The sequence below is a fragment of the Onychostoma macrolepis genome, chromosome 05 (genome assembly GCF_012432095.1).
Source record: "Onychostoma macrolepis isolate SWU-2019 chromosome 05, ASM1243209v1, whole genome shotgun sequence".
Taxonomy (NCBI): Eukaryota; Metazoa; Chordata; class Actinopteri; order Cypriniformes; family Cyprinidae; genus Onychostoma; species Onychostoma macrolepis.
This window is the reverse complement of record NC_081159.1, coordinates 18,586,037-18,598,097: the sequence shown is the minus strand read 5'-3', so window position 1 is coordinate 18,598,097 and position 12,061 is coordinate 18,586,037. Positions and strand designations below refer to the sequence as shown.

The 12,061-nt window shown below is 39.1% G+C and overlaps 1 long non-coding RNA gene across 1 annotated transcript in view; it reads right to left on the bottom strand.

Annotated features, from left to right (window-relative positions):
- Positions 1 to 12,061, bottom strand: part of LOC131541185 (uncharacterized) — a 47,770-nt gene that overhangs the window by 34,964 nt on the left and 745 nt on the right. Inside the window, exon 2 of the long non-coding RNA XR_009271421.1 lies at positions 2,552 to 2,735. This is a non-coding gene — a long non-coding RNA (uncharacterized LOC131541185). The remainder of the gene's footprint in view (positions 1 to 2,551; positions 2,736 to 12,061) is intronic.

Sequence of the window (12,061 nt, the reverse complement as noted above, 5' to 3'; positions counted from 1 at the left end):
AATTAATGCCAGAGTTCATCATGTGGAGTATGATAGGACTATGGCTACTAAGTGTTTATTGTGTATTTCTTAAACTATGGGAACTTTCTTAATTGTTCTTAAAGGGACAGTTCACCCAAAAATGCAAATTCTGTTATTTACTCACCCTCATTACATTCCAAATTTTTATGGCTTTCTTTTTATCTCTGGAACATAAAAGAAGATAGTTTGAGAAATGTATCAGTTTTGGTCCATACAGTGGAGGTTGATGCTAACCAAAACAAACAAAACAAACTTGGTTATTACATAGAAGAAAGATGAAAAAGAAAGAACCAAAACTGTTTGGTTACCAACATTTTTTTATTTTTATTTCTTCTTCTATACAGAACGATGTGAGGAAGCTTAAAGGGGTCATATGATGAAATTTTAAGTTTTCCTTTCTCTTTGGAGTGTTACAAGCTGTTTGTGCTTCACGAGTTCACACTTACATATAATAAACTGAGTGAAGGTTCATGCGTATTTGGCGTGCTGTCCAGGGAGAGGGCTGCGAGCTCGGTACTTACCCCCGAGCCCAGGGTACTCCCCCTGTACGGAGAGAGGGGTCCGAGCTCTGCATTTAGCCCGGACCCAGAGCGTTCCCCCATGCTGGGGTAGGAACAGGCTGAAGGTGAGGAGTCGGGGTGGTGGAGGGATGCTGAAAGACTAGAACTGATGGAGGTAAGACTGCTTTGATTATTTATAGGGGTTCTCTCTTGAGCTGATTGGATAGATGGTGTGATTGCTGATGATGAAGTGGCTGCGTTAATTATCTGCGCGTGCTCCTCCCGAAACTTGTTAATAAAACATCACATAGATAAGATCACTGAAGTTGCAAAGACTAAAGTCTCAAAACCAAAGAGGTACTCTTTATTAATGCCCCCCTAAAACGGCTTATTTAATCACGCCCCCACATGTCTATGTCACGGTGTGGGGAGATTTGCAAAACACTGCCCAAATTTATACGCAAAGAAAGAGGGCGGGACTTTTATTCTTGCTGTAGTGTTGTTGCTGCTGCCGGCGTCATGTTCTGGAGACGCTGTGTTTCGTTGTGAAAGCGAAACTACTTTGTTTGGGCCTCCAAAAGAGGACACAACTAGAAATCAGTGGTTAAGTTGTATTTACAACACTGTTCCAGAACAGTTCAATCCAAATATTCGAGTGTGTGCAGCGTATTTTACGGAGTACTATTTCTTGAACCTGGGAGTAGCCTGCCAGCTATGCTCAAAGACTTCTTCTATAAAGTGGGGCAATTCCAACTTTGAAAGGACAGTCTGGCGCTTCTGACTCACAGCCTGTAAGTATGTTTTCTTATTTAAAGAATTTGCCACTGACTATTCAAACGCAAGTTTTGAGCTGTGTAGAGTAGTGCTTGTTGTTTGTCGTTTCTCCGATCACAAATGCAGACATGGTAATGTTTACTGTAAAAATACAGTATAAGTCATTATAATCAGTAATTATGTCCCCACTGGATGCAACAAATGCCTCGTTTGTAATGGGTTTTATTGTTTTTGTGTCGTCGCGTCAGGACACGGCATCACAATACGGTAAGGGCGTAACATTTCCGTCTCACGCTTGAGGTATTCGGCCAATCACAACGCACTGGATAGCTGGCCAATCAGACCACGCCTCGCTTCTCAGAACGATGAGCTTTGTAAAAATCGGTGCGTTTCAGAAAGGCGGGGCATAGAGGAGTGACAATAATGTACAGTATGTCGAAAATAATGTTTTTTTTTTTACCTTAAACCGCATAAACACATTGCATTACACCAAATGCACAAAATAATAACGCCCTTTAAATGATGACAGAATTTTTTTTTTTTTTTTGGGTGAACTATCTCTTTAAATACCTTTAACACATTTACTTTTTTACAATCTTTAACGTGTAAATACACGTGTCATAAGAGAACTAATTTTTGTTTTGCATCCGCTCTGTGGTGGAACATTTTAAACCTGGTAAACTTTTTGGGAAAAAGTCTATCAAAGATCCACCAAACATAGGTTCATTGCCTGGTTTCACACTAGTTTATGAGAGGTGTCACGTTCTCATATTGAACCTGAGGGGAATGCGTGAGCTCCATCTGCATAAGCTGTGACAAACCAATGGTAATTAGCTGTAAGACGTTAAGGTTAAGAAGAGTGTCTGCTCATTAGGAGAGATGGAGAGATCAGGAAAGTGATGGCTCAGTGGGGGATACAGGATGAGCGGATATAGGATAAGCTAAAGAAAGATGCGAGTCAAATAGGTAATGACACCTGTATTTGCTCACATGCTTGCACTTCATTCTCGTTCGTTTGTGACTTACTTTCTTGAATCATTTCAACTTGTCTAAAACAGCCAACAACACACACTGAACAAGCCTTTATTCCCTCAGCTTACTCTGGAGAGTTTCACACACGATAAAACCTCTTGTGCAGAAGACAATTGCTGTATTTACTCTTTGTCACGAACATCCTAACAGACATCCTCTTTGAGTCCTACCTATTGAAATGGGTGACAAAAGAGGGAAGAGACAGCATGGAAAAGTGCCCAAACCTGCTAAGGGTATCTGTTTTCCTCCGCCTGCACAAGGGAGAACAGCCGGACGCTGTGTTTGGGTGCGTTCTGATAGCGGCGCTTATCGAGCCCCGTCTCTCTCTCTTCCTCCTTCCTCCTCTCCTTCTGTCTTCCGACCTCCGCCTCGAGAGGAAGGCGCTTATGTCATGCCGATTCCCCGGGCCTTGTGGGAGAAAGAAATGAAAGCAATACATTGAGAGAGAAGTGGGATAAGGTGCATGCATTGCTATTTGCAACTTCATCTTTATGGTGATTCACAAAATACGGATTGCTGAAAAGAATCCTCATTCTGGCTTCTTGCTTAAATGGATAATTCACCAAAAAATGAAAATGCTTTCATTAATTATTCACCCATGTGTCACTTCAAACCTTCTTATGCAGAACACAAAAGAAGATATCTTTACGAATGAAGAATTAACAACTTTTTTTTTTTTTTTTTGGAGGAAAAAACTTTTTACGCAAAAAAATAAAGTAATACAGGTTTGGAATGACATTAGGGTGAATAAATGATGACAGGCTTATCTTTTTTGGGTGAACTGTGTAAAGTGATTTTACAAACTAAAAGCAGCAGAGGAATATTAAACCCGGCAATTCTTGTTTCTTCTTCTTCAAAAAAAAAGGCAACTGCAAGGAAGAAATAAGAATGGTGCCAAAGAAGAGAAGTCTTCCAGGGTCTGTGAGAGGAAATGAGCATTGTAACCGAATGCTGCGTGGTGTTGAGGCCTGAGGGCACAACTCAAAACCTCATATCCAGGAAAAAGAAGCTCGCTCTCTCTTTATTTCTATCACATCCTCTCCTCTCCATCTCCCTTCCTCATCTCTCTCCCACACAACTAGCATTCGAGTTTGTCCTACTACTATCGCTAACCCCCCTTCCCCCCAACAGGAAATGAAATCCATTTTAAAATCATTTGGAAAACCACAGGGGCTTCAGACCAGGAAATAATCAGTGTGGGAGAGAGTGAGAGAGAGACAAGTGAGAGAGATAGAGCGCTGTGGATGGATACAGGACAGAGATGCTCCATGATTTCAGCTCTCCCCCTCACTCTCCGACTCTTTCTCTCCCTTCTGTTTCCTCTATTCCCATCTCTCAACGGAAACTGGATATTACACAGTGGGTGGCCAGTCCTGGACCTGGATCTCCCTTTGCCTTGCCACCCTGACCCCGTTCTGACCTTCAGTAAAAAGTGCCACCTAGGGGGCGCTGTCCTCTTATCACCACACTGATAAGATCTGCTCTGACATTTCTTTGGTGCAGTATCTTAAAGGCTGCCACTGAAGTCAAATGGCCAAAATCCCATCTTTTCATTATTCTGCTTTCCCCAGTGAGGCTCTCACTCTCCCTGGACGGTCTGAAGGCAGTAAAGATGAGAAATCACACACCTCAGACTTAGATGAGAACTTGTCCATATAAAAAGCAGAGAACCCTTGAGAAGATAAAAAAATAAATGTACTGAATAATGATGTCGAAAGTGTAGTATACATACATACATTCATATTTATATTACATGAAATTTACATCTATTAATTGCACGTTTTTATGTTAAAGTAAATGTCAATGTGAAATACCATTCATGCATAATTGGACATGCTGCAGAGTAAAAAGGTTTGGATCAGAGTTTTTTATTTTAAAGAAATTACTTATTTTCTTCAGCAAAGGTGCATTCAATTGATCAAAAGTGACAGTAAAGACTTTTATATTTCTACAAAAGATTTTATATCTGTTCTTTTAGAGTTCCTTATAATCAGTTTCCACAAACATATTAAGCAGCACAACCATTTTCAACACTGATGAAATGAAACTGGACTAAAGTACAGCAGGAATAAATTACATTTTAAAATATATTTATATGTTATAATTGTAATAATTTCATGATATTAATGCAGCCATGGTGACCATAAGCAACATTTAAAAGTCCTAGTACCAACCCCAAACTTTTGAACGGTAGTGTATGGTGCATTTAATATTGGAATTATGACATTTATGAGCTAAATGCACATGAACATCACCATAGTCATAATAACCAGTAGGCAAACTTTTTCTTAAGATTTAACAGCGATGAAACTTGTCAGAAAAATACTACAAAGCAGACCTGTGTGACCAAACAACATTTCCCATAATTCTCTGTGGCAGCTCAAGATTAATATAATATATACATAAATTTGATCACACACCTAATTCCATTTGAACGCACATCAACTTTTAATTAGGAACTTAAAAGGATGATGTATATGTGTATTTAAAAAAGTAAACATGGTCATTTTTTTAATGTTGACTTAAAATGTAATCTCTAACACAATGAATAGTATGATTTCCCTAACAGTTATCATTTCTACAAGCTGTTGAACTCATTTTTTAAAGGCCTTGATATGCTTTCGTGTGCTTTTTGCAATGGAGTATTCTTGGATTGCAGACATACAAATTTTCCCCTGCTATAAAATGGACACGCTAAAGAGAAACGACCCAGAACAGATCATTTTCCAGGTGTGTTTAGTACCGGCTAATTTACACCAAAAACTGAGTGTCTCAATCCGCTCCAGTGGTTGCCTGCCGCTGCCTCCTGGTGGTTAAAATCATGCACCCTCAAAGTCGTATCTGCCATCAAGGTCCATTAAGCATCTACATTTGTTTTTCTAATGAATTTCTCAGGGAATAATAAATCAGATAGATTGATAAAAAAATAATAATAAATCCTAACAAATAGCAATAAGCCTGTAAAAACAAACAATGATGAGGTTGTGGTATGAAAAAAATTATCCACTGATTTATAATGAACTTGTACGTTTCATATACAGCATGACTAACTTCAACCGTGACCTAAAAACCTACAATCCAGCAGAGACAGAGTCGTGCTCCACTTAGGCCTGTTCAGAAATTCAGATACGGCCTTAAGCAAGACACACCAACAAATCTCCCAAAGAAGTCCACTACCAGTTTGCTTCCAAAAAAAAAAAGTTGAACAGGAATTTCACTGTAATCATGTCCTCGTTTATCCATATTGTGAAAGAAAGTGGACTAGATTGCAAAAAACAAAGTCGGTTTTGCGAGTCCCAATCAGGAAGAAAAGCCCCCAGAGAACGTTCACTCGTCAATCAATGTATGGCATTAGTGATGTGTACTGTTCTGATTAAAGCCCACCACAGAGAGGTGTGACAGCGTGTGCTCCAGTCTACCTAAATCTCTGTCATCACGGGCCCTAATCTCAGCTGACTGAAGTGCCAGCCCTCGCTCACTAACCGTTGAGAGACTGATTGCTTTGAGGAATTCCACAAACATTAATGCATTTCCAAATAGGAAAACTGTAAAATAAAGATGCAAGGAAAGAATAACCTCTTTTTTTTTTACACAACATAATATACAGTGTACAATTTAGAGTATCACACTCTATATACAAGCCAGTATGCAATACATTGCAGTACTATATAGTAAAATATTGGTAATGTCATAGGTAGTTGTCTTCAAATATGTGAATGTGTTTCTTTTCCTATGTTAATTGCTATATTTTCATTCTGAATTTTATTTTTCCTTTATATCCTAATCAGTCTACTTTGCACTATTGACTGTTGCATTAAGTAAAGATTTTAAAGGCAAATAATAAGATGGTTCCAGACCAATGAATGTAAAATAGGTAAAATGCAATTAATTTATTTAAAATGGACAGTTCAGTTCAAAAATAATATTCCAGTTTTATGCTGCATCTTGCATATTTTATATTGCATTTCATGAAAAAAAATAATAATAATTATGCATTATATTGAAAGCAACAATAATGCATTACATTTATACCAACAATAATCATTAATAATAAACACAAAAAAGAATTAAATAATAATGATTAATAAATAATATTTTATACTCATGTCTGTTGTAGAGTGATATAATCCTTACTTAAAGAAGCATTAAAATTGAAACGCTAAAGTTAGCCTGCTATGAAATTGTGTCATTTAAAACAATTTATTTTTTTTACCAGTGTTGTTTGACCTCCGAAACAAATACAAATATGTAATATTCATAGAACAATGTGTCAAATGAAAATGAATCATTTTCATTTGATAATCTGCTTGGCTCCTGTATTAGGAAACCTTCCTTACAGTATACCGATGCATAAAGGACAAAGAAATAAAATCTAAATATACATACGGACACACTTCACATAGCTCACTGTCTGCTGGAGAACCATATAATATCATATGATAAAATGATGATGTTTTACAAATAAACCGAATCTAATCCTGGCGTCTCAGGAGAGCACAAACTCCAGAGGGAAAATCCAAGCTCCAAAAGACTTTTCCACTAATGTCAGTTTGTAAGTCACTTTTTCAACTTTGAATTCATACATGTGTGAATGACATCTAATGTGTGTGCGCACCATGTACGATGTGTCGCCACGGCGCGTGACGCACCCCAGGATTAGACAGTTCCAGTGTGGAGGGGCTTGATTGATGAGCCCATTCCAAATGTTTTCGCGTCCAAGTCAGTGGGAGTTTGAGTTGCCTTTGCGCATCTTAATACCAAACAAAACATTAGCGTCGGATTCCCAGGGCTGGCTGCCTCTCACTGGATTTCATTAGTCACCCCTCCACAGCACACAAATGCGCTGCATGGCTCCGGGACATGGAGAAGAGTGAGAGGCAGAGAGGGAGAGGAAGGGCAGGGGGCCATTAAGGGATCATCATCTCATCCAAGCTTCCCTACCGCTAAGGATCAGAGTGTTAGACGAGAAAAAAAAAAGTCCTTATTCTTCAGTAGTTTCTGATCAGCTCTGCTGCTCACTGCGACACCTCATGAAGCTGAACCAAAATGTAGATACACTTGAAATAATTATGTTTTTTTCCAAAGGCTTCAGTTGCTATTTACTTATTTAATTTCATGTTTTTGCAGTGCGGAGACCCCCAAGATTCAGCTCACCCATCTAATAGCTATATTTAAACGATACCCGACCGGCTCCATCAGGAGAAACACTGATCTCATTCCCTCACTAATGAGGGCACTCAACTGTGTGTTTGTCTCCCCTGCCTACTTTTCCTCCTGCCAAGCCTTGATGCAATTACACCCCCACATCTGCAGGGGGCTCCCTCCTCCCATCGGCATGGGGCTTTCAAGGGGCCCTGGTGCTCCTGATTCACGGTTAATCAATCATGGTGCCTGGGTAATGACGCCCCACTGCTCCCCTAATGTCTTCTGGCGGGAGCCTCTGCCGCTGGCATTGAGCTCACGCAGGCACACATATGGCCGCTCTGAGTGAGTGACAGGACCCCTTTTGCGTGTGTGGCACCCCGCGCGACGGAAGCCATCAGCTCCACACATAGACACGCGTGCTGACAACCACACACACACGCCTCGGGCGAACTGGAGAGAGGGAGGAAATAGGGGAGAAGTGCCGCTTGGCCAATCTTCTCACGTCAAAGTGAACTGTCAAGAACAAAGCAAGTAGGGCAATGTGATATTTTTCAAAGCAGCTTGGGATGGGGAGCATTTGGAGGCCTGTGACGCACGTTTGTGCGACACTTGGAATTGAATTTAGAATGTCTTTGTGAGTTCCACTTCCATTCATGAACTTGAATTGTATTGGAAATGAGGTAGCAAACGGGATGCAGAATTGCATTTCAGATTTGAATGTAAGGAAGTAGATTTAAAATGAACCAAAATTCATATAACTGAAATTTTTAGGTCGAAAAGCAAAGCTTTTCAAAGCAAACTTTGAATATTATTATGTTTTTGGCATGGCTAATAATAAGGAATAGTACCTGCGCATCTAATCAGCATATTAGAATGATTTCTGTAGCACTGCTCACACAGATGTCAGATTTCTGATGGTCAACCCAGTAAACCAACCAACACGAGCACAATCTATAAAGGGAGCTTTTTTGCTCTTATGCGAAACTCCTGATTGCATAGATTCCTATTGAAATGACTGTATTTTGTTTCACCAAACACTGGTAAATGTGACTACACCTTAAGAGACTTCTTATCTTACCGACCCCAAATTTTGAACAGTAGTGTACAGTATAAACTAAATTTATACTAGTCAACATTTGAAGTGGATCAATTCAAAACTTTTCATCAAAGTTGTCCTAAAACCTAAAACCAAAATGTGTTCTTGTCTCAGGACAACTTTTTTTGATCCACTTCAAATCTCGACTACTGTAGTTAAACAACACGCTACCAAGAGTGCAGTACCTGCATTGAATGAGGTACATATACAGTGAGGAAAATAAGTATTTGAACACCCTGCTATTTTGCAAGTTCTCCCACTTAGAAATCATGGAGGGGTCTGAAATTGTCATCGTAGGTGCATGTCCACTGTGAGAGACATAATCTACAAAAAAAAATCCAGAAATCACAATGTATGATTTTTTAACTATTTATTTGTATTATACAGCTGCAAATAAGTATTTGAACACCTGAGAAAATCAATGTTAATATTTGGTACAGTAGCCTTTGTTTGCAATTACAGAGGTCAAACGTTTCCTGTAGTTTTTCACCAGGTTTGCACACACTGCAGGAGGGATTTTGGCCCACTCCTCCACACAGATCTTCTCTAGATCAGTCAGGTTTCTGGCCTGTCGCTGAGAAACACGGAGTTTGAGCTCCTCCAAAGATTCTCTATTGGGTTTAGGTCTGAGACTGGCTAGGCCACGCCAGAACCTTGATATGCTTCTTACAGAGCCACTCCTTGGTTATCCTGGCTGTGTGCTTCGGGTCATTGTCATGTTGGAAGACCCAGCCTCGACCCATCTTCAATGCTCTAACTGAGGGAAGGAGGTTGTTCCCCAAAATCTCGCAATACATGGCCCCGGTCATCCTCTCCTTAATACAGTGCAGTCGCCCTGTCCCATGTGCAGAAAAACACCCCAAAGATGATGCTACCACCCCATGCTTCACAGTAGGGATGGTGTTCTTGGGATGGTACTCATCATTCTTCTTCCTCCAAACACGTTTAGTGGAATTATGACCAAAAGTTCTATTTTGGTCTCATCTGACCACATGACTTTCTCCCATGACTCCTCTGGATCATCCAAATGGTCATTGGCAAACTTAAGTCGGGCCTGGACATGTGCTGGTTTAAGCAGGGGAACCTTCCGTGCCATGCATGATTTCAAACCATGACGCCTTAGTGTATTACCAACAGTAACCTTGGAAACGGTGGTCCCAGCTCTTTTCAGGTCATTGACCAGCTCCTCCTGTAGTTCTGGGCTGATTTCTCACCTTTCTTAGGATCATTGAGACCCCACGAGGTGAGATCTTGCATGGAGCCCCAGTCCGAGGGAGATTGACAGTCATGTTTAGCTTCTTCCATTTTCTAATGATTGCTCCAACAGTGGACCTTTTTTCACCAAGCTGCTTGGCAATTTCCCCGTAGCCCTTTCCAGCCTTGTGGAGGTGTACAATTTTGTCTCTAGTGTCTTTGGACAGCTCTTTGGTCTTGGCCATGTTAGTAGTTGGATTCTTACTGATTGTATGGGGTGGACAGGTGTCTTTATGCAGCTAACGACCTCAAACAGGTGCATCTAATTTAGGATAATAAATGGAGTGGAGGTGGACATTTTCAGGCAGACTAACAGGTCTTTGAGGGTCAGAATTCTAGCTGATAGACAGGTGTTCAAATACTTATTTGCAGCTGTATCATACAAATAAATAGTTAAAAAATCATACATTGTGATTTCTGGATTTTTTTTTTAGATTATGTCTCTCACAGTGGACATGCACCTACGATGACAATTTCAGACCCCTCCATGATTTCTAAGTGGGAGAACTTGCAAAATAGCAGGGTGTTCAAATACTTATTTTCCTCACTGTATATAATGAAGTAGGCTACTTAGAATTGTTTTCATTTTGAATCTTCAATTTTGTTTCATGTACTTATAAAGGGTTACTATATAAACACTCTCAGAAATAAAGGTACAAAAACTGCGAAACCTTTTCAAAAGATTCACCTTTGTACTTAAAGGGTCAATATTGGTACCTTAAAAGTACATATTAGTACCTAAAAGGTACTAACCCCGCAGTGACAGCTTTTGTACCTTTATTTCTGAGAGTGTATAGTAACTTTATCAAAAGTCTGCAGTTCAACCTGCTGCTTATTTGTCATTCCTAGATTTCATTATTCATATTTAATCTTTGCCAGATCAATTTTACTTGATAAACTTAGCACATATGGCTCTAATAGCTTTTGGATGGGTTTCTAAAAGGCCCTTGTCAAAAGCCAAAAAAGACAAGAAGAAATTTCAGAAGGTTAAAAAAAAATGCAAAAAACTTAATTAAATAGGAGATTCATAAAGTACATATTCATTAAATCTATCCTGCCAATGGTCTGTGTCCACATGTACAGTCACAGCCATTGTGGACTGGCTTATACGGGTGGCCCATTCAATCTGTTTGTATGAAGAGGTGCTCCTCAGGCTCTAAGCATTTGTATGCAGTATATAGAGTGGCAGTGGCCCATCTGTGCAGCCTAAAACCATCCTAATTTATGTTTCACACCTCTTGCTGCCGCCACACTTTGCATCTCATAGCACATATTATCTCTTTCTCTCTCCCTCTATCTCTCTTTTCAGTGGCAGTGACAGTGAAGTTGCTTTGGCTGTTAAAGAGCAATCCATCATCTGTTTAGAGAGCTTCATCAACATTGTGTACATAGCAGTGCTAAAACAGAGAGGATTTATGTTGCTCAGAGTGAAGCTTTTTCCAGTGCCATATGGATGAGGTATAAAATCACAAAAACCAATTAAAAGGAATAACATGCATGCATTAGGTTGTGAAAGCTGAGACAACAAAAGATCACATTAGCGGCTCTTACATGAGCTGGTGCTCACAGTATCAGACTACAATCTGTTTCGATCCTTTTACAAAACCAATGCTTCATTTTTTTCATGGTATGAAAGTCTTGCCTTTTGCTGTATGCTTTTGAATTATTTTATTGTATTTTATGTGCATTACCTCTTTCGAGCAAGATATGGATTACTGAGACTCTAAAATAGAACTGAGCCCTTACAAGAAACTGCTGTGGTACTTTACCATGGTACTTCTATGTGCATATACTCCAGAAGAAAATAATGGTATTGTATCATGTTCAGAAATCACCATAATAAAATTGTGTTTAATGTGATTTTTTTATTATTATTATTATTATTTCTTTTTACTATTTAATAAATGTACTGCAGTACATGTTGGATTTCACTATTCAGTTCAAGTTGACAAAATTTTGTCAAACATTTGCCAAAAAAAATAAATAATTGGGATGCACCATTGTTAAAGTTCTGTAAACTGATCATGTTATGGCTGAGTACTGATAAATGGTGGATATTAAAAAAAAAAAAAAAACTGTTTGTGTGATAAATAAATAAATAAATTGTGAAACTGCTCAATCAATTTAATACAATTTTAGGCATCACAACATTATAATGTACAGTATAAAAAAACTTATATTCGTTACATTACGTTAGTGTTTTTAAAGATCAACTTAATGTGTTAAACTTAGTGTTAAA